This window comes from Ranitomeya imitator, chromosome 2 (genome assembly GCF_032444005.1).
Source record: "Ranitomeya imitator isolate aRanImi1 chromosome 2, aRanImi1.pri, whole genome shotgun sequence".
NCBI lineage: Eukaryota > Metazoa > Chordata > Amphibia > Anura > Dendrobatidae > Ranitomeya > Ranitomeya imitator.
Genome location: NC_091283.1, coordinates 551,365,071 through 551,387,969, shown reverse-complemented (window position 1 = coordinate 551,387,969; position 22,899 = coordinate 551,365,071). Strand labels below are relative to the sequence as shown.

Sequence of the window (22,899 nt, the reverse complement as noted above, 5' to 3'; positions counted from 1 at the left end):
TTTACCGTAATTAAAACAGCCCTATTACTAAATGTCTCAATACAAACTGCATACACTGATAAATAGATCTTAGACTTGATGAGGCTGCTGCACCTGCTTCGAAAATCCGTTTCAAAATAATTTTATAATCCTGATATTATTCTGACCACTTTATGAATCTACCTGTGCTCATTTTAATATCAAGGGCAAAACATAAATAAATAAAAAAAGCATAATTACATTCAAACATTCAGTATTTCACATCAGTATTAGGCCGGCATCACACTCAGCGTATGAAAATACGGTCTGTTATTTACGGCCGTAATACGCAGATAAGTCCCAAAAATAGTGGTCCGTATCTCCTCCATAGGCAGGGTGTGTCAGCGTATTTTGCGCATGGCATCCTCCGTATGTAATCCGTATGGCATCCGTACTGCGAGATTTTCTCGCAGGCTTGCAATACGGACATACAATGGATCCATGGGCTCAAATAATCGTAAAAACATATATACTGTCTATATATATATATATATATATATATATATATATATATATATGTCAGAGAGACACATATATATATATATACCGTATATATTAATATATCATACAGCGCTAGATAGCAGAAAAGCCGGTAATTCAATTGCCGGCTTTTCCTATCTCCTTCTGAAACCCGACATGATATGAGACATGGTTTACATACAGTAAACCATCTCATATCTCTTCTTTTATTACATATTTCTCTTTAGTAATGGAAGAAGTGTCTGTATGTTAAATTTGGTGGCTCTAGCTATTAAAATAAAGGGTTAAATCGCGGAAAAAATTGGTGTGGGCTCCTGCGCAATTTTCTTCGCCAGAGTGGGAAAGCCAGTGACTGAGGGCAGATATTAATCCACGGTTATTGCCCCCCCCCTCCCCCGGCTAAAAACATCTGTCCCCAGCCACCCCAGAAAAGGCACATCTGGAAGATGCGCCTATTCTGGCACTTAGCCTCTCTCTTCCCACTCTGGCTAAAAAAAAAACACACACACATTTTTACAAAGTATTTTAATGAAATAAATACACAGGTTGTTGTAATATTTTATTATACTGGTAATCCACCTGAAAACCCTTGTCACCTGAAACAAATGTAAACAAAACAAACAACAGTATTCCATACCTTCCGATGATCAGTCTCGTCCCACGCTGTAAATCCATCTGAAAGGGTTAACTAATTTTACAAGCAGAAGCCTGCTAATGCAGCTGCCCCTGCCTGTAAAAACCTGGCGAATGAATGGAATGTAGGTGAATGACCTGTAGTTGCCTCGAGTTGCGGTGATGCGCCCTCTGCTGGATGTCCTCATATGAACTCGAGCGTGGGAACTTTTCAAAATATTTTACATTTGTTTCAGGTGACAAGGGTCTTCAGGTGGATTACCAGTATAATAAAATATTACAACAACCTGTGTATTTATTTCATTAAAATGCTTTGTAATAATGTGTGTGTTTTTTTAACCATTTCATACTATTGGATTAATAATGGATAGGTGTCATAATTGACGCCTCTCCATTATTAATCTGGCTTAATGTCACCTTACAATAGCAAGGTGGCATTAACCCTTCATTACCCCATATCCCACCGCTACACGGAAGTGGGAAGAGAGTGGCCAAGTGCCAGAATAGGCGCATCTTCCAGATGTGCCTTTTCTGGGGTGGCTGGGGGCAGATGTCTTTAGCCAGGGGGGAGGGGGCAATAATCCTGGACCCTCTCCAGGCTATTAATATCTGCCCTCAGTCACTGGCTTTCCCACTCTGGCTGAGAAAATTGCGCAGGAGCCCACGCCAATTTTTTCCGCGATTTACCCCTTTATTTTAATAGCTAGAGCCACCAAATTTAACATACAGACACTTCTTACATTACTAAAGAGAAATATGTATTAAAAGAAGGGATATGAGATGGCTTACTGTATGTAAACCATGTCTCATATCATGTCGGGTTTAAGAAGGAGATAGCAAAAGTCGACAATTGAATTTCCGGCTTTTCTGCTATCTAGCGCTATATGAAATATAAATATATATACATATATGTGTCTCACTGACATATATATATATATATATATATATATATATATAGATATAAATATATATACCCCTATACTATGTGTAGACATTTATCTTAGCTATTCTATTGTAAGCTGTCAGTGTGATTTTACTGTACACCGCACTGAATTGCCGGCTTTTCGCTAGAACACCGCTGCGTATTTCTCGCAAGTCACACTGCTGGTCCGTGTGTAATCCATATTTTTCTCGCCCCATAGACTTTCATTGGTGTATTTTTTGCGCAATACGGTGACAAACGCAGCATGCTGCAATTTTCTACGGCCGTAGAAGACCGTATAAGGCTACGTTCACATTGGCGTTCCGCCAATGTGCGTCGCTGTTGCGCCGGCGACGCAGCGGCGACGCGCCCCTATGTTTAACATAGGGGATGCGTGCGTCGTTTTGGTGGCGTTTTTCGCCACGTGCGTCGTTTCCGACGCTAGCGTCGGACGCAAGAAAACGCTACATGTAGCATTTTCTGTGCGTCCGTTTTTCGTCGGAAAACGACGCACGCGTCGCAAAACGCGCGCGTTTTTGCGCGCGTTTGCGCGCGTTTTAGCGTGCGTTGCGCGTTGCGTCGCCGACGCACGGCGGCGCAACGCTAATGTGAACGTAGCCTTATACGGATCAGTAAAATAAGGCAGATAGGAGCTGGGCCATAGAGAATCATTGTACCGTATGCAATCCGTATTTTCTGCGCATCTCATACATCTGTAAAACTCGCTAGTGTGACGCCAGCCTTAGTAAGCCAAAACCAGGAGTGGGTGATAAATACAGAAGTGGTGACGTGTTTCTATTATACTTCTCTGATCTGTTCTCTGCTCCACTCCTGGTTTTGGCTTACAAATACTGAGGTCAAATACTGACCAAATACTGAAGGATTATATAGATATTCTGACATGGATTTTGAAAAAGCGACAGCCTCATCAGGGATAATTGATCTATATAGTAATGTATGCAGTTTATTATATTGTGGCATCCGGTGACAGATCTGATTTGAATGTACTGTGCAGGATTAGAAAAAGAGATCTGCTCTTGTCTTTGGGCTGTGTGTAGTATTGCGGCTCTGCTCTATTCGCTTGAGGATGGGCAGCAAAACCAAACCCAGTCCATAGACATAATTGGCTCTTTGTCAAGGAAACAAACATCCTGGAAAATTCTTTTAAGACCCCTTTCACACATTTGATTCTTGCCCATTTCCTTTACATTATATTATTCTTTTGGATCCTATTTTTGGTTCAAAATCACCCTTCTAAGTCTATGGGTCAGTGAGAAATGTGGACAGCACAATGACAGCGTCTAGTTGCATCTGGTTTTCACTGGCTGCTTGATAGAAGAAGCTTGAGAAACGGCCATCATTTTTATATATACCAGAAAAACTGACACCGTGTCCAACTCTGATGAAGATATGATCAAAAACACTTATGGAAATCAGTCTATTTTTCACATTTGCAGATAAAGGAACCTGATATGTGAAAACTAAGTGGTGCTATTGTCTCTGCATGCATCTACCATTAGAGGTAGTATACTTCATATTCATTTATTATTGAGTTCAATGTATAACTGTATGCAGATGGCTCCCGAGCTCCCCCTACAGGTTGCTTCTGGCAGCTAGAACTGCATTATTTATTCATTTTTAATGCCTTTCAATTAATTAGTAATTGGCATATTCATGCGCTCACTTTGAATTTGGACACATGCAGGAAAAGCTCATAGCTTATGATTACAGCAATTTTTTTTTTACCATAGTTAATAAATATTCCATACAACAGAATGAGATTTTTTTCAGAAATTCCCATCAACACTTTGTATTACAGAACAACGATATTGTTTGCTACTCCTCAGAGTTTTTGGTGGTCACTGTACCAGCACAAAGTGCAACCAGGCCATCTGGACAAGGATCCACGAACTGTAAGTGCTACACATGCATCAAGTAGTCAATGTTGGAAATTACATAGTTTACAACAATTTTCTTCAACTGTACAATGCCTACAATATATGACACATTGATACATTTTCTGCAAAATTTTCATGTAGTCATCTATCAATGTAAAACAAGCAAATCTGAAAGATGTCACTTCTAATATACCGTAAGGAGCATGCATGGATGCTTATATTGTTTATAAAACGGTAACTGGAAATGGAAATAAATACGTCTCACTCTTCAGGCTTGTACAAGACAATTAGTGAGATGGTTTAGATGACTAAATTATCAAACATCACTGCACATTCACATGAATTGTAGGACGGACAAATTCAGGAGATAATTGAAAACTGTTGCTAAAAATTAGCATATTTGGGAGTTAAGAATAGATGCAAATCACACATATGCCCTGGAATCTCGTCTTATTGACACAGCTTTATTATATTTACTTTTAATGGTGATAATAAAGTTTGTAAAAAACAGGACTGAGCGAATATACCAACATCAATTGCCCAGTTTCAATACCAGCTGGCGGTGTTTTTTTGACCTGGTGACAACATTATGGTGCCCACTAGTGATGAGCGAATATACTTGAGTCATTACTCAAGATTTCTCGAGCACGCTCAGGTGTCCTTCAAGTATTTTTTAGAGCTCGGAGATTCAGTTTTTTTTGCCACAGCTGAATGATTTAAATCTGTTAGCCAGCTTGATTACATGTGGGGATTTCCTAGCAACCAGGCAACCCCCACATGTACTTATGCTGGCTAACAGATGTAAATCATTCAGCTGCGGCAAAAAAAACTGAATCTCTGAGCACTAAAAAATACTCAGAGGACACCCGAGCGTGCTCGAGAAATCTCGAGTAGCGAGTATGTTCGCTCATCACTAGACTGGACCCTTAACTAGCATCGATTCAGTGCCTAAAAATATTCATGAACTTATGAAGTACAACTGCAACCCTTTAGAACAAGGTGACATCTTACACATGTTAGTATGTTGTTAAATAATGGCATTTGTTGAATTTTACTCTGGGTAATTATATACTTTATTTTAATTATACTGTATGTACCAATAATTTCTAGTTCTTAATAGAGAAATGCATGTTAATTTGCTCAGCTCGAAGCGTGCGGCTGTCTCAAATGGTCACTGTCATTCCAACAAATATTCCATAAATGAATAGTAAAAGTGAATGTAAGAAGGTTTACTATATATCTTAAATGTACAGCCTCAGTTGGATATCAGTTCAAACACTGATTTCTCACAAAGATTTGAAGCTCCTAGACAGGTTACCAAGAGTTAAATCTCTGCTGGGCTAGGTTGTTAATACTCCTTGATCACATGATCTGGGAGAACCAGTCATATCTTATATATGTGTGCTGGACTATTCAGGTAGTGCCAGCTTTCGCTTGCCTAAACCTGGTCTGGAGAGGTAGAGATATCTAGGCATTTTTGGTTTTTGCTTTGCGATAGTTGTATACGTTTTTGGTGAAAACCTTTTTCTTTCCCCTTTGGTGTTTCATGTAGATTGTTTGCCATCTTACTCTTGTTCACTATGGTTTATTCCTATGTGAGTTATGTGTGACTGAGCTTCTGTTTTACTCTGTCTGTCTTTTCAGCGTTAACCCTTTCACTTCTGCCCCTTTTTCCCTGTGTGGAGGAGGCGATCAGATTAGTTTGGTGCAGGAGAATAGCGAGGTATGAGACTCAGGCATCCCTGCCATTAGGGGTAATCTCGGGGACAGTGATAGCCTGGGATCCCTTTAGCTTTAGGGACTAAGCTAGAGTCCACAGTCCTTGCTACCCTACAGTCGCAACGTGACATAACCAAAAACAGAGTTTTCTGTCATTAGAACTGAATGCAATGCAACAAACAGTGATACACTGATTGAACAGTCTGGTTCTGTTATACCTAGATTATATTCTTTCTCAGGCAGATTCACTGACTTCCAATCCCATGGATGTCTGAGTCAACATAATGGACCAGCGGCAAGAAGTGGCCCAGTTTGCTGTGAACATACTTTTATGTCTAGCCTTTAATGCAATGTCAGAGAGAGCTGTGCCACACCCCAGAGGACCAGGCTATGTCACAAGCATGGAAAGCCTAATGTTTGCCTAAATGAATCAGACATGGATCAGTGGTGACTTTCATTCACCTGCAGCTGATGCCATTGATTAACTTGGTAATGCACCACCTACTGCCACCAGTGTTGATGGCCTATGCTCACCTGGGCGTCTATTCCCTGTCCATCATATCATCTACACTGTTGTACTGTTTCTGTCAGAGCTACTGTTGCTGACCTTTCACTGCCACACATCTTGTTACCTGCCCCGTATAAATTCTCTATTGTGCAGCTTCTGCCATTGCCGTCATACATCTCCTTGCTACCCACTGTCTTTTGCTGTGCTAGACTGTACTGCTTATGGCGGGGCTTGCTATTGCTGGCCATAAACTGTCACACATCCCCTTACCTACACTGTCTAAATTCTCTAAGGCTACGTTCACACTAGCGTTATGCTAGTTTGCGTCGGGTTTGTGTTGGGTGACGCAGCGGCGACGCATGCGTCATGCGCCCCTATATTTAACATGGGGGACGCATGCGTTTTTGTTTGTTGCGTTGTGCGACGCATGCGTCTTTTTTGCCGCAAGCGTCGGACCAAGAAAACGCAACAAGTTGCATTTTTCTTGCGTCCAAATTTCGGCAAAAAACGACGCATGCATCGCAAAACGCAGCGTTTTTGCGTGTGTTTTGGTGCGTTTTTGCATGCGTTGTGCGTTGCGTCGCCGACGCAGCGGCGCACAACTCTAATATGAACGTAGCCTAACATGTTGTTCTACCACTACAGATTCACACCAACCACACATCTCCTGACTGCTCATTGTGTTTTATAGTGTTTGACCATACTGCTGTTTCTGGCTCTACACTACTACACATCTCCTTACCTGCCTCGTCCTAATTGTCTATCATGTGCCTCTTGCCGCTGTCACTGCAGAGTAACAAGGACCACAAGTCTCCAAGTGGTCCCCTGTGATTTATAGTGCTAGACAATACTCATACTTGAAAATGTATTCTGTTATGGGTACACACATGAAACAGCTCACAAAATAAGGCAAATTTTGTAAGACTTCGTGACAACTCTAGTCCTGCTCACTAAAGAAATGACAACTTTTGGAATACTTAATAAAAAGCTTCTGTAATTGCTTAATCATGTTATTATGAATAGTAAACCTGCTGTGGATCCCAAAAATAAATATTTTGTTTCACTCATAGTTCAAAAGCCATTACTTCTTCACTTTCAAAACAGTACACCTGTTTGATCTACATAAAAAAGTATATTTTTGTATGGATTATGAAAAAGCTATCACAACTTCATTTAACTAAAACTAAGCTCTTGATACTCCTCAGTTTTGCACTTCCCATGTTAAACAACCACAGATTCTTCCATTTGCTCCGACTGTGTATAAACACCAGTAAAGTAAACAAAACGATAATTTTTGGACTGTTTATGCAATTTACCTTGCCTACAAACCATGAAACTGCTATGTGTGATTAAATAGGCTACTAATTACCACCAGTTACCATTCATTTTTCCCAGCCAGATAGGATGAGGTCATTGACAATAAGGCTATTTTTTTGCATTGCAGTGCTCAAAATGGGTCCAATACGGACCCTTTGCCTGTCATGCACATATTTTACAGTCTTTTAGAGGCTTTTCAATATTGCGATTTGCTGCAAATTTGTTCTGCCCAAATTGAATTTTTTGGGAAAATGCACTGAAGCCTGTAAATTCAAAATTTCAAATAATCCACTCATCTTTAATTATAACTTTTCACTAGATTTGTTTTGCAAAATGTAAACGTACATGTTTTTATAACCCATTTAAAATAGCCAGGATGGTTCGGGCCCCATAAAAGTCAACTGGGTACGTAACCCTTTATAAATATCCATTGTGACCTATGTTTACAATTTCTTAATTTTAATTTATGTAGTTAAATTTCAACTCTATCATAATTACACAATGTCCATGGAAATCAAAGTTGGGACTTGGGTGCAGCCATATTAAAGTGGGATCATTGAAGTATATCTGTCACCAGTCACAATACAAACTGCATTATGCATTATATTACATTATGAAATTAATCTCTTAGACTTGATGACGCTAGTGTGCTTTCAACATCCATGTCATAAAAGCAGATAAAAGGATGAGCAGTTGTGCTAATTTTATAAAAGCAAGAAAAGCTTAAAAAAAGATAATGCAGCCATTCTGTTATGAATTTTCTAAGTACCGTAAGTACGTATCAGCCATATGCCTAAGAGATCTATTAATGTATACAGTTTGTACTATGATATCTTGTGACCGATCCTCTTTAAGATCCTCTGCTTTGAAAAGGATTTGTTTTTTAGTCATTGATCATATACATTGGAGTTTTTGGGATGTGTATTCTCTCTCTTTTTATGGTATAAGATGTCACAGGTTTACTGAAACAGAAAGGGGCCAGAAGACGGCAGCATCTGATTTCACATACTCCTGCACTGCTTAGAAACACTTCTCCTTCATATTAAATGGTGCAGATTTCTGTTATCAGTGCAGGAGTTAAAACTGTCCAGCTTAGAGTCTCTGAAGCATTCCTGCTTGGATGATCTCATCTTTTCAGTACTGTCCACTCGTCTCTCCTATATATATTCTCCCCTCTGGAAATCAGGATTGCCAGTGTTAGTCTTGTACTGCCTGTTGTGGAGTGGAGGAGTCAGTTGTTGGTAGATGCATTTGTAGTGTTTATCTGTGACTGTTGCTTGGTCTTTTGGCTGTGTGTAAATCATCACACTATTATTTTCTTTTTCTCCACGGTGTTCCTCTCTGTTGTCTATGAGTGAATATTTGTTTGTTTGGTATTTCATTTATCCCTGTATGTCCGCCCTTGTTAGTCTGTTTTGTGTATATACATTCACTATTACTCTCCGTTTCCCTGGGTCGGGGAGGAGGACAGATATAAGGCTGATTCTGGAGCTTAGCAAGATATGTGGCCCCGCCATTTTCACCATCATAAGTAATTCGGGGAGCAGGGATAGCTAGGGCACCCCTAGTGTTAGGGACAGGGAAGGAGCCTCTGGCCTCAAGTATTCTGACAAAAGTTGTGACATAAGAGCTTTGACAGGAAATATTGCATTTCAAAATTTTAGACTGTAGAAATATATTAGACAGATGCATTAATGAATAATCTTGGTGTCTTTTCTTATGTCAGTTGCATATATAGTAAAGATGTGGGATAGGAGAGATACATGAGTAATTTGTATACATTTAGAGGCCCTGGTAGCTATCACTTAATGTGATAATAGCCGTGTGTTCAAAAACATGAGTTAATCACAAAATCTTTCTGCTAGTTTTTATTCCCATGCATTGAGAACATTGCACACTGTTTTCTAATTCAAACCATGAAGAGAAATGTATATAATTTTTAACTACTTTACAGAAAATAGCAAAAAATTTACATTGGGCTGTTCAAAATAATAGCAGTGTCTGCATTTGTCTTTACAAACTCACAATATATACTTTTGTTTGGATTTATCATTCCTGTGAATCCCTAACCTGATATTTAGTTGTATACCCACAGTTTTTCTTAGAATAAAATCTCATATCTATGTTGCATAGAGTAAACCAACTTCTGGCACCTGTCAACTGTTATTCTAGCCCAGGATGCTTGGACTACACCCCACAATTTTTTAGCATTTGTTGGCTTTGCCTCAGAAACTATTTTTAATGTCACCACACAAGTGTTTTATCGGATGTACAACTTGTTATGGCTTCACCGTTAAATAAGGGCCACCTGATTGACACCTGTTTCTTCACAGAATGATTGACCTCACTAATTGAAATCCATACTGCTATTATTTTGAACACACCACCTTTCAATTAATTATTCTAATACACAGACCCAAAAAACATGCAGATCATGAATGCAGAGTCTGTTAGTTTTCTTAGAATCTACTGCACCAACTGGTAAATTGTTTGACATGTGGTAATATAATTTATACCAAAAACAGAGATTAATCTGGTCAGTCATATTGGACTACTATTATTTTGAACATTACTGTACATATTGCGTAAACCCCTACAAAAAGGTAAGCAGTGAAACATACTATATTTTATTATTTAGAGATCCCATCTTTGGTTAGCAAAAATACAAAACGTGTGTGACTATAAGGTACAGTATGGTCAAATAGGAGACTATGCATGACATACTACGGCTCGGCCATGTGCACAGTATATTTTAGATATCACTGACTACTATACAGATGCTAGTTTTGATACTTAAACAATATGACTGTATGGTCCTCCATACATTGCTGCTGAGGCATACAGTTGAAAAGGAAATGTAGGAGGTTTACCACTGTGTCAAAGAAAACAACCGAGATAGACCAAAGTATTAGTAGTGAAGGTGGCTGATTAAAACTTACTGAAAACCGTAATTGAGGTTTTATGTATCAGAGTCGCTCTGGCCTTGGAGGGGATCATTATTTGTTTTTGCTAGATAAACATTTTCAAAATGTAACTCTCATTATTGCAGATTATAGGCTTCATTCTCCATGATATTGCCAGCTTACAATGTTATAAATATTTTATATGACTGTATTACTGCAGATTAATAAACAGCCTAGATAAGACCTGCTTTACCCATGACTAGACTTCCTGTCCAGTACTTAGTGGGCAAGATAGCTACAGCAAAAGAACCTGCACTAGCTTACAAAGAAGGACAATCTACCTACCGTATTACATAGATACTTTAGTCTGGGCAACCCAAAAAATCATGTAAATGATGAAAAGCAGCCATATTGGTTGTCACTTCTCAGAAATTATTGTTTGTGACAAGTAACAATATGGCAGCACCACAGTTAAATAAAAAATAGATGATATGCCTTTAGGCAAAAGGACCCTATAGGTCCTATTACGCCTGCTCTATCTTCTAAATCATTAATAAATGACCATTTTTAAGTTTTGGGTACAAATTTTCTTTTAATGCAATTTTTTTCTTAACTTTGCATGTTAATTGGATTATGAAGAATACCTTTACAGTTAAACTGGACATGTGTCTAGTTGCTAGAGGGTGGATAAAAGTTTTTTTTTATTTTTGCCTCTCCATAGGATACCGATTGGTGGTTGAGATGCATTTCACAGAGGTTTAGGAGGTAAAGTCTGTCTTTTAGGAGAGCATCAAGCTGGCGTAGGGAGAATAGAAACCTAGCCTGCACACCACACACTTTTGACGCGTTTTTTCCTATTACAGAAATCTATGGAAAACACCTGGAAAAAAAAAATCAAAAATGTTAAAAATACAATTTAAAAAATTGTAAAAATACAAGTCACAAGAAAAAGCAATGTTTTGCCCACAGATTTTTAGTTCGAACTTTCACTAGCTTCATGTAAAGCCTATCTACACATCCCATCCACGAGTTTTTGAAAAATTGATTGAAAGAAACTGGAAAACAAGGAAATTATACAAACTCCATACAGATGTTGGCCTCGGCGGGATTTGAATCTTGAATATTAGTGCCACATAGCAAAAGGGCTAACCAATCATTTCTAATAGGGCTACATTTCTTACAAGGTAGGGTAGAATGCATATGTAAAGGTGGAGAAAACGGAATAACAGCCTCTCTGAAGACCACTGTTTTATCATGTGTGAACTGTATTCTATAGCATGTTTTATCCTCATGTAGGCTGGAGTTTGTATGTTAAGAGTGACAGGGTTAACTATCCATAGGTAGGGAGGAGTAGATGGGCACTAGTGTTTTAGTTCCTGGTTTTTTAGGGTAGTGTAGAGATAGCTAGAGAGAAATAAAAGACACCTCAGAGAGTTCTGGCATCATTGGGTGTGTGTGAAGAAACAGACCTGTGATAATGGAGCACATTTCAGCAAGCAAGCTACAGTGGTGACCGCTTTCCTCTTAGCAGGTAATTTGGGGCACCTAAGTAGGAAGATTTCAAGCAAATCTCAGTGTTTGTCAGCCCTGGAGGTCTTAGTGAAAGAATACAGGATCAGCCAGGCTGGGGCACGTCAGTAAGTTGGTAGCTAGTGAGACCTAACTTACTCTGTTCACAAGAGTGCAGCTAGGGTGCAGTGACACCATTGACCTTTGTGGCCCTGTGCCAAGAAGATGGAGCCCCCAGCATAACCTGTTGTGAATATGTAACATTCTCCACATGTCTTGTTCCGCCATCCATAACCACTACAAATGTTCTTCTCTATTGAGCAGAAAAAAAGTGAGAAAGTCAAGCATTGTTCCTGCTACCCATTGTATATACAGTATGTTTCAACCTCCCATAGAATGTAAGTCCGCAAGGACAGCGTCCTCTCCCCTCTGTACCAGACTGTCATTGTAAATTCTTTTACTGTAAATGATATCTATAACATTGTACGTAACCCCTTTCTCATGTACAGCACCATGGAATTAATGGTGCTATATAAATAAATAAATAAATAAATAATAATAATAATAATAACCTCACTAAACAAGACTTTAGTTTTGCAAACCCGACTGTGTTCTTCAACATGAGGTTAAAGGGCTCTGGTGCCGCACAACTTGTGCCAGAACATTATGATGCTCATAAACATGAACAGTATGCACACACCCAGGGAACCCTATGTAAGGTGTTTGGAGAGATGGAAATAGATGTCAGCCAAAATCTCCCTTATGCATATATATGTATTATGTATTACAACTCTATTACATCATATGGGTTTAACCACAGATATAAAAAAAAGCTGCATGTACAACACAAAGCCATGAACCTTCTGGAAAATTAGTGCAGGATGTGCAGAATGTGCCTTTAATGAGGAGAGACTGCCACCTGCTGGCCAGCTGAAATCAAGTGGAACCAAAGTGTGCTGTAAGATTTGCAGGGGGAAGGACCTTGTGTCCTGAACCAGATCAGACGACCCTCTGTAAGGACTTCCCTTATATGAAAGCCCTGCACACCAAGCCACGAGGAGATTTGGTGCAAAGGAAGAGAGCAGGGCAGACGTGCTCCAGAGACACCACTGAGACCAACATGACAGGCCTCAGTGGGGGGTCAGTGCTTCCTGGGTATTGGTTACCACCTGACAAGGTCCGAGTCCCCCGGAAGATATCACCGAGTCGGGTTACGCTGGCCAGAGCCGGAATCTGCGCCCTGCACTGGTAAAACCTAGAAGGTCCGACTACGCCTGTCAAGACCTGAGGCCTGGTCCTCTCTGCCCAGAGCCTGAGAGACTTCCGCCGATGGCCAAGCTGAGAAGAGCTGTGTGGTGACTGCATCAGGAGAGGCACACCTGTGAGAGAGGAACAGTGCGAGTGGGCAGCTATCACTTATGGTACCAGGGTTGGCTGGGACTAGGACTACAAGTTGGGAAGGGGCCGGTTGGTGTGTGGGTGGCTCAATGGGCGTTCATAGACAATGTCAGGAAGAGACATGTGGCCTAGTGGGAAAACCCGGTGACCCCCGCTAGGGCCAGAGCTTCAAGTGAAAACTCACATGGTGACTCCCAAGACCGTGAGTACCACTAACGTTAAGTAGTGAGAGACTTTCTTGCTTGCGCGTAACCTGTTGTGATCCCCTATATTGTTAATTTGCATATCTACTAATCCTAATTGTTTAAAAGTCATTGTAGCTGTTTCCACCTCGTCATCTCCGTTCGTTGAAATCAGACACCTGCATTACACATGTATGAAATTATTGCCAAAAAAATACACTTTTTAACAAGGAATGAACTGCTGTCTTGCATTTTTATCCATTGCCTCAGTAATAAAAATAAGTCATTTGCTGACCTCGGAATAGGCAGATATTGTTCGCTGAGCATGTGACAACCTTGTCATGACCGCGTTCAGCTTATTAAGAAAATTAAAACTGTTAAAATGAGCAATTTATTAAAACAGAAAGGAAGGCAAATGATTAAATTTTGGGCTCAGTCTGAATGTGTCAGTCATCAATTAGGCATAAAAAACACTCGGTGAACTGATGGCTTGTTAAATGAAAATCATTTCCTGACAAGAGGCAAAGCTTTTAGAAATGTATTATTAAACCACCCAATTATGGGATTTCTATTGATGAATGAGAGACATTGATCTGTGCAGTGTGTGCCTGCAATGTATCTGCAGTAGGAGGAATACACAATACAAAGTATAGCGCATGTATATAAAACATTTGGACATCTACTTACTTAATGTTATACATAGACTTTGAGGAAGAGCATTTTTGGGCGCTGATATCAATGCAGACTTAATGTTATTTAAGTTTCAATGCAATGTATAAAATGATTGTACGTAGAAAGTACCTTCAACATTTCAGGCAAAAATTGAAAAGTTAGCGTTTGACTGGAGGTTTTGATCTCTATATACCACAGCTAAATCCTGCTCTGGACTGTTGCTTCCATGTAACATTGCCATGTGTACATTGAAAAAAACCTCTATTTATTCTCCAGGTGGGCACTAGTGATGAGCGAATATACTCGTTACTCTAGATTTCTCGAGCACGCTCGGGTGACCTCCGAGTATTTTTTAGGGCTCGGAGATTTAGTTTTCTTTGCCACAGCTGAATGATTTACAGCTACTAGCCAATAGTACATGTGGGGGTTGCCTGGTTGCTAGGGAATCCCCACATGTAATCAAGCTGGCCAACAGATGTAAATCATTCAGCTGAGGTGAGGAAAACTAAATCTCCGAGCACTAAAAAATACTTGGAGGACACCCGAACATGCTCGGGAAATCTCGGGTAACGAGTATATTCGCTCATCACTAGTGGGCACCATAATGTTGTCACCAGTTCAAAAAAACACCGCCAGCTGGTATTGAAACTGGGCAATTGATGTTGGCAACAATTTTTTTATTGGCACTGACAAGTGGCAGTAATTTTGCATAAGTCACGCAATCAAGTAATGTCCTATTTGGATCAGAAAATGGGATTATGTCAAGTGCTAAATTGGTCCCACCAGAGATTCTAACAGGTAAGGCAGCAGAGATAGCAAGACCCTCACATTAGGAGGTAGACATGGGCACACTGCTCTCTAGGAATTATAAAATGCTAACAAGTAGTATGGTATCTCTAATATCAGACTATTAGTCTGATATTATGTCGTACATGGTTCCATGCCAGGTTTTTTATGTAGAGTCATTTTTACTAGCCATGGCAGTATATCAATATTTTATTGAAATATTTTATCTCTTGGAGTTAAATGGTGGCCTATTACCATGAATAATAATAAATATATTAATTCGTAGTTTTCAGATCTAAGTGGCATGGCACACTCCAAAATCACACCCCTTTTTATCCATGTATTCCTAGTCAGTGTTTTTGAATGGGAAATGCAGTAAATTTATATGGAACTGGGAAGATCCTCACATCACTACTTTACTGTAAATTCGTGTTCATGTGCATTGGACACATTGTACCAACATTACACAAACGCTGCAATTTTTAGTAACTATCCACAAAAACATGGCAGGATGGTAAGGCTGCCCCATGCTCATGGTCAAAGGAGCTCCTGGCGCAAAAATGTAAGCAGTTCTTCTTTGATTGATGGCTTGTGACTATCCATCATCCTCTTGATTATATTCCAGAGGTTTTCACTGGGACTCAGGTCTGGAGATTGGGCTGGCCATGACAGGGTTTTGATGTGGTGGTCTCTTAATTTTTGCCAGAGCTGTATGTTAAGTAAATCACTTTTAATAGGGTACAAATTTGGGAATCATAAATCCCCCCCCCCACATATCTAAGATCAATTTAAATTGAGTCATGAATATAATGGGCTGTATTCACAATTGCGCTATTTTTTCGTATGAATATTTTATGATTGTGTTTATAGTCATTCATTCTAGTGAATTTTTAATTTAATAAAATGAGTATATTCATATCTGTATTCCTACACCTCAGTGCATTATATGAGTGTTTATAGGCAGGAAGGGAAATTGTTAACCCAATGATGTGAAACTCTGTGTTTATTTGGTCTTCAAGCCATATAACATATCATTGCTCAGGGTTTACCTGCTATACTGGTGTAATGAGGTAGTATGCTACGGCTCCACCATATGCAATGTTATGTTTGCTGATGGCATCCAGCAATTTGCCTTTGTCCTGAATCTTATCTTAGTAATAAAAAAAAACCAGACTGTATTGAATAAAGAGCGTATTTATTGTATACTGCTCTTTTCTTCCAATAAGTATGTTGCATGAGTATGTCTGAAAATAACATCAGACATTAATACTACTTGTCTTTTCAGATCTGACACTTTCTGGAAGCCAAAAGGTTCAGCTTAACCTTCTCTCTAATCTCCATTTCAAAACAAAATATTGTAGACTACAATACCAGTCCAATTAACTAATAATAGGGCTGATTCATGGTTTCCATAGTAACTGCATCTCCATGCTGGAGTGAGGCCTACAGGCTTCATCTGTTTCCACGGTGACATAAATGAGCCTTGTCACTCTTTCACAATGTAGCTTTGTGGTGATATTGCAGCATAATTAATAGACAAGATAATTTGGTAATTACACTCATATCCATACAGCTTAACTATATGATATGCCTTACAGACGACATGACATTGCCCTTCACTGGTGTAATGATTCTATTATACATTTCTATTTTTTTAAGCTCTGTTCCTTGCTTAGATATATGCATAGTGTATATTTACACTGTGTTTGCAGTATGTCTTCAATGTATACATTTCTGGCACAGTCGTGCAAAGTGTCCATAGAGTTCAGCGGGCTAATGGTATGCCTAAAAAATATCCTTTTGGCATCTACTAGCCTGGTAAATATCAGCGTAGCTTTTGTTTTCCTGTACAAAAAGGTGCTTTCTACTGCACTTTCCTATCCAACGATCACTAGTGTTGAGCATTCCGATACCGCAAGTATTGGGTATCGGCCGATATTTGCGGTATCGGAATTCCGATACCGAATTCCGATACTTCCCGCGTATCGGATACCGGAATCGGAAGTTCCCAGAATTCAAACTGAACGCAGCAGCCAATGAGGAATGATTGGAAGTGTGGGCACATCCTGTTTAGCATGGTGGGCATGTAAGTACTGGCAAGGCTTGGATTGGCTGCTGAAATGATGTCACTCTGCACTATAAAAAACGCTGCCGCCATTTTGCGCTCACTCTGCTGTGATTTCAGTTAGGGACAGGACGCTGTGTTCTAACTGAGGGCCAGTCGAGCTAGCTAATTGCTTTATTTTCCTTTCCAAAGGCTAATTTAGCAAAACGCTGTGTGTTCTTCACTGTTCACCTTGCTCTTGCCTTGCAGCGCTGTTTTAACAGCGTTCTGCAAGGTCTCTGTGTGTGTGTGTGTGCAGCTCACTCTGTAGTCTGTGTGCAGCCATATACCCGGTTGTATTCAGCTCAGGGGGGTTCACACTGCCTCACACAGTTGTCCTTTTTTGCTCTTAGTGCAGCCTGCTGCACATTTTTTCTCAAATTTCCTATTAGTGTTTTTCCACCAGTCTCCAGCTCTATTGTGGAAAAACACTACATAGGATAACCTAGAGGGGGGTTTTTGGGCCTTGCAGCGCCATTTACGGCTGTCTGCACGGTCTCCGTGTGAGCCCAGCTCGCCCTGTAGTCTGTGTGCAGCCATAGCCGGTTGGATTCAGCTCAGGGTTCGTTACTGGCTCATACCTAGAGAAAAATTTTACTTTTTTTCAAATAGTGCAGCCTGTTTAAAATTTGAAAAACAAAAATTCCTATTAGTGTCTTTCCACTCGTATCCAGCTAAATAGTGGAAAAACACTATATAGGATAACCTAGAGGAGGGTTTTTTGGCCTTGCAGCGCCGTTTACGGCTGTCTGCATGGTCTCTGTGTGAGCGCAGCTCGCCCTGTAGTCTGTGTGCAGCCATAGCCGGTTGGATTCAGCTCAGGCTGCGTTACTGCCTCATACCTTGAAAAACAATTTCCTTTTTTTCAAATAGTGCAGCCAGTTTAAAATTTGAAAAAAAAAAATCCTATTAGTGTCTTTCCACTCGTATCCAGCTAAATAGTGGAAAAACACTATATAGGATAACCTAGAGGAGGTTTTTTTGGCCTTGCAGCGCCGTTTACGGCTGTCTGCACGGTCTCCGTGTGAGCCCAGCTCGCCCTGTAGTCTGTGTGCAGCCATAGCCGGTTGGATTCAGCTCAGGGTTCGTTACTGCCTCATACCTTGAGAAAAATTTTACTTTTTTTCAAATAGTGCAGCCTGTTTAAAATTTGAAAAAAAAAATTCCTATTAGTGTCTTTCCACTCGTATCCAGCTAAATAGTGGAAAAACACTATATAGGATAACCGAGAGGAGGGTTTTTTGGCCTTGCAGCGCCGTTTACGGCTGTCTGCACGGTCTCCGTGTGATTTAAACTAGCTCTGTAGCCCGATCTGCACCAAAAAAAAAGTTAAGTTCACCAAACACAACTTAACACATGTGTAGGCCACATTTGAAAAATAATAAAGTTTAGTCCACAATTTACAACATTAGTGTTTCTTACACCTGTTAGGAGGAGCATTTCAGGAATAAGCACACTAAGGCCTTAGTACTTTTCTGCTTATCTTTATCTGTCAACCAAGATGAAGAGGGCACGGAGTAAGGCACGTGGGCGTGGGCGCGGAGCAGGGAGAGGAGCAGGGAGAGGACGTGGTGATTCTGTGCCTGCTGCGGGCGCCGGTGACTCGTCGTCACTCAGTTTCAGCAGGGAACAGTCCTTCATGCGCAGCTTTGTCGGAGAGCGCCGTGCACCGCTGCTACTTGAAGACCAAATTGAAGCCGTTGTCGGGTGGATGGCAGCTAACGCCTCGGCATCGACTTCAGTTAGTGCCACATCCTCTCAGGCACAGAGCACTGGAGAGCAGCCATCTGTCTCTTCACCACCTGCCAAATTGGCCAGGCAGTCAGAGAGCCCAGGACAGGAGCCGTCTCTACTTCTGTTCTCTGAATCTCTTGGCTTGGAAACAGGGGGCCAGCCAAGCAGCATTGGAGAAATGGAAGAAGAGGCAGTGTGCAGTGATGCCCAAAAGCTTTATCTCTCTGACTCTGAAGAGGCAGGTGGGCCAGTGCCTCCGGTGACCACAGCGCAGTACGCATCTGATGATGAAACTCAGGTGCCGCTTTCTGATGCGAACTGTGCTGCCGAGACTACCCAGGAGGAGCAGTTGGTGGCAGAGGGTAGTGGAGATGATGAGGTCCTTGACCCATCGTGGCGTGAGGAACAGGAAGGTGGTGGGAGCAGCTCTGAGGAAGAGCTTCCCCTTACGGGCCAAAGAGGGAGAGGGAGGGGGAAGACTGCGGAGCCTGTAGCCTCCACTTTGGCACCCGTTAGGAGCCTGTCTCTTTCCAAAGCCAAAAAGGGCGCTCCCAAGACTTGCAGTGCCTTGTCCTTTTTTGACACAGTTGCAGATGACATTTGTTTTGTCAAATGCAAGCTGTGTCATCAGAAAGTAAAAAGAGGTAAAAGTGTCAGCAACCTCAATACCACAAATATGTGGAAACATGTGCGGAACAGGCACGCGGTGGAGTTACAGAAACACAGTGAAGACGTAGGCCAACCAACAGCGGCAGCTACCACCTCTTCATCTCGTGTTGCCTCTTCCTCCACTGTTGTCCAGAGACCTAGTGTAATTCCACCCACAGCACCACCTTCCCAGTCATCCTCACACTCCCAGTCTACTCTACAGCCATCGGTAGTCCAGGCATGGGAGAAAAGGCGGGCATTCTCGGCCAACCACCCCCGAGCACAGGCTCTGAATGCAGGCATTGCCAAACTGTTGTCCCTGGAAATGCTCTCGTTCAGGCTGGTGGAGACTGACAGCTTCCGTGACTTGATGGCATTGGCAGTCCCACAGTACAAGGTGCCCAGCCGCTTTTACTTCAGCAGGCAGGCTGTCCCTGCCCTGCACAGGCATGTTGAGGCAAACATAAAACATGCGCTACTGAACGCCGTCAGTAGCAAGGTCCACCTCACCACCGATGCGTGGACCAGTCAGCATGGACAGGGGCGATATGTTTCCCTCACTGCCCATTGGGTTAATGTTGTTGAGCCAGGTACAGGTCGTGCGAGTGGCGCAGGACGTGTCCTGCCCACTCCAAGGATTGCAGGAATCCAGTCTGTACGCATCGACTCCTCCTCTTACACCAGTTCCTCTGATTCCTCTCTGCAGGATCCGTCACAGTCCACCTCCACATGGACCCGTGAACGTTTACCTATGACCGACATGAGCACAGCCGTGGCCAAACGTCAGCAGGCCGTCTTGAAACTAGTTTCATTGGGGCATCGAAGCCACACAGCGCAGGAGCTCTGGAATGCCATCAAGCAGGAGAGCGATGTGTGGTTACTGCCAGCGAATCTCCAGCCAGGCATGGTAGTGTGTGACAATGGCCGAAATCTGGTGGCAGCTTTGGTCCTTGGCAACCTCACTCACATCCCATGTCTGGCACATGTGCTCAATTTGGTTGTGCAGAGTTTTCTGAGGGACTATCCGGATCTTGATGCCCTGCTGCACAAGGTCCGCCTAGAGTGTGCTCACTTGCGGCGTTCCAGCTTGGCCAGATCCCGCATTGCTGCTCTGCAGCGCCGATTCCGCCTTCCGGAACACCGCATCATATGTGACCTACCTACCCGGTGGAATTCCACGTTACATATGTTGGAGCGGTTGTGTGAGCAGCAGCAAGCAGTTATGGAGTACCAGCTGCATCAGGTGCAAAGAAGTCGCAGTCAGCGCCGATCAGACTTCACAACCACAGAGTGGGCCACTATGAAGGACGTCTGCCAGGTTTTGCGTCCTTTTGATTATTCCACGCGGATGGCAAGTGCAGATGATGCACTAGTCAGCATGACTGTCCCCCTTATCTGCCTGCTTCAGCAAACTTTGCAAGGGTTAAGGGATGATGTGGTGGAAGAGGTGGAGGATGAGGAGTCACCTTTTCCATCAGCTTCTGGAGAGTCAGCGCCACGTGGTTCCTCACAAAGGGGTACGCAGGGGCCAATTTGTGAGGAGGATGAGGAGGAGTCAATGGAGGAGGAAGAGCTCCGTCCAGAGGAGGGAGCGACACAATTGTCCAGTGGTCAGTGTGTACAGCGAGGGTGGGGTGATGACGAGCGGGCAGAGATCATGTCTCAAGCAGGGGACAGCGTTTCTGGGCCAGTTGGCACTCTGCAGCACATGGTGGATTTCATGCTGCAGTGCCTGAGAAACGACCGCCGCATCGACCACATTCTCAACATGCCTGATTATTGGGTGTTCACCCTCCTCGATCCTCGCTACCGGGACAACGTCCAAAACCTCATCCCTGCGTTGACCCGGGAGCGTAAATTGCGGGAGTACCACGACACACTGGTGAATTCCATCATCTTCTCCTGTCCAACTGAGAGGAGTGCTGCTAGTGCTTTACAAAGCAGCTCAGTGCATCGAGGCAGTGGGGGAGGCTCTGCCCAAAGAGGGAGCAGAAGCAGTGCCTCTGCCCAAGGCAAGCCCAGTATGGCACAACTCTGGCACACTTTTGTGTGCCCGCCCCAAATGTCTACACCATCACCGGTGGCTCCAGTCAGCAGGAGGCAACGGTTCCGTCAGATGGTGACAGACTACATGGCTTGCCCTCTTACTGTACTCCCAGACGGCTCTTCCCCGTTCAAGTTTTGGGTCTCTAAGCTGGATACATGGCCAGAGCTAAGCCAGTATGCATTGGAGGTGCTGGCTTGCCCTGCGGCTAGTGTCTTATCGGAACGTGTCTTTAGTGCCGCAGGTGGTGTACTACCAGACCGTCGCATGCGACTATCCTCCGATAACGTTGACCGGCTTACTTTCCTGAAAATGAACCAGGCCTGGATCTCGCAGGAATTTGCCACTCCTCTGCCTGATTAAGTAATTGGGTGTCATCCAGGTCTCCTGCTGTGTTCATCTTTCTACCACCTGAACTGCTATTCCTGGGCTCCAACACTGCCAGTTGCGGCTCAGAAGTGCAGGCTGCACAGTAAAAACATACGACCCAGTGTTATCGGGTTTCAGTAATGTCAGCTGATCCCCAGCTGTGTAGCCGGCAATGTGTCCTGCGACCGCCACGCTGGCACAACAACCTAAATGTAAGGGAACCTGTCCCCCCCCCCCCGTCGTTTGTTACTGAAAGAGCCATCTTGTGCAGCAGTAATGCTGCACAAGGAAAAGGTAGCTCTTTTTTTTTAGCTCTTTGCACACGCAGAACTTAACACTTATAAAATGTGTTCACTGATACCGTTATACTGTCCCGGAGCTGGGACTTTCCTTCGTAATGTGACGCAGCACAGCCGTCATTCCTACCCCCTTGGTGCCATGCGCTGCCTCCTCAGCGTTGTTTTAAGCTGTCACGGAGCCTGCGCTGTTCTGTTATCCCTTGGGCATGCCCTATTTGCGCTGCCTGTCTTCTGACATAATTTGGTGTCAGGCTGGCTGCGCCTGTGCGGCCGCGCTGCCCGAGATCCCGCCTCGCAGTGTCTTCTGATTGAGTCACACTGCGGGCCTGGGATCCATGGGCATGCGCAGTGCATATCTTCCCCTCGGGCTCTCGCTCATTTCCCTCCGCCTTCTTTAGACTGTGCGCCGTCAGCTGATCCCTAGCATGCCACGGCCGTGACACCGCACAGTCTGAAGAAGAGGGAAGGAGGGGAGTGAGAGTCGAGGTTATGCACTGTGCATGCCCATGGTTCCAAGGCCCGCAGTGGGATTACGTTAGACGAGACTGCGAGGTGGGATCTGGAGCAGCGTGGATGCACAGGCACTGACAGCCTGACACCAAATTATGTCAGAAGACAGGCAGCGCTAATTGGGCATGGCCAAGGGCTAACAGAACAGCGCAGGCTCCGTGACAGCTTAAAACAACGCTGAGGAGGCAGCGCACGGCATCAAGGGGATAGGAATGACAGCTGTGCTGTGTCCCATTACGAAGGAAA

General features: G+C 42.8%; 1 protein-coding gene across 1 annotated transcript in view; it reads right to left on the bottom strand.

Moving 5' to 3' along the window:
* Window positions 1-22,899, bottom strand: part of RALY (RALY heterogeneous nuclear ribonucleoprotein) — a 378,891-nt gene that overhangs the window by 114,760 nt on the left and 241,232 nt on the right. The window lies entirely within an intron of this gene.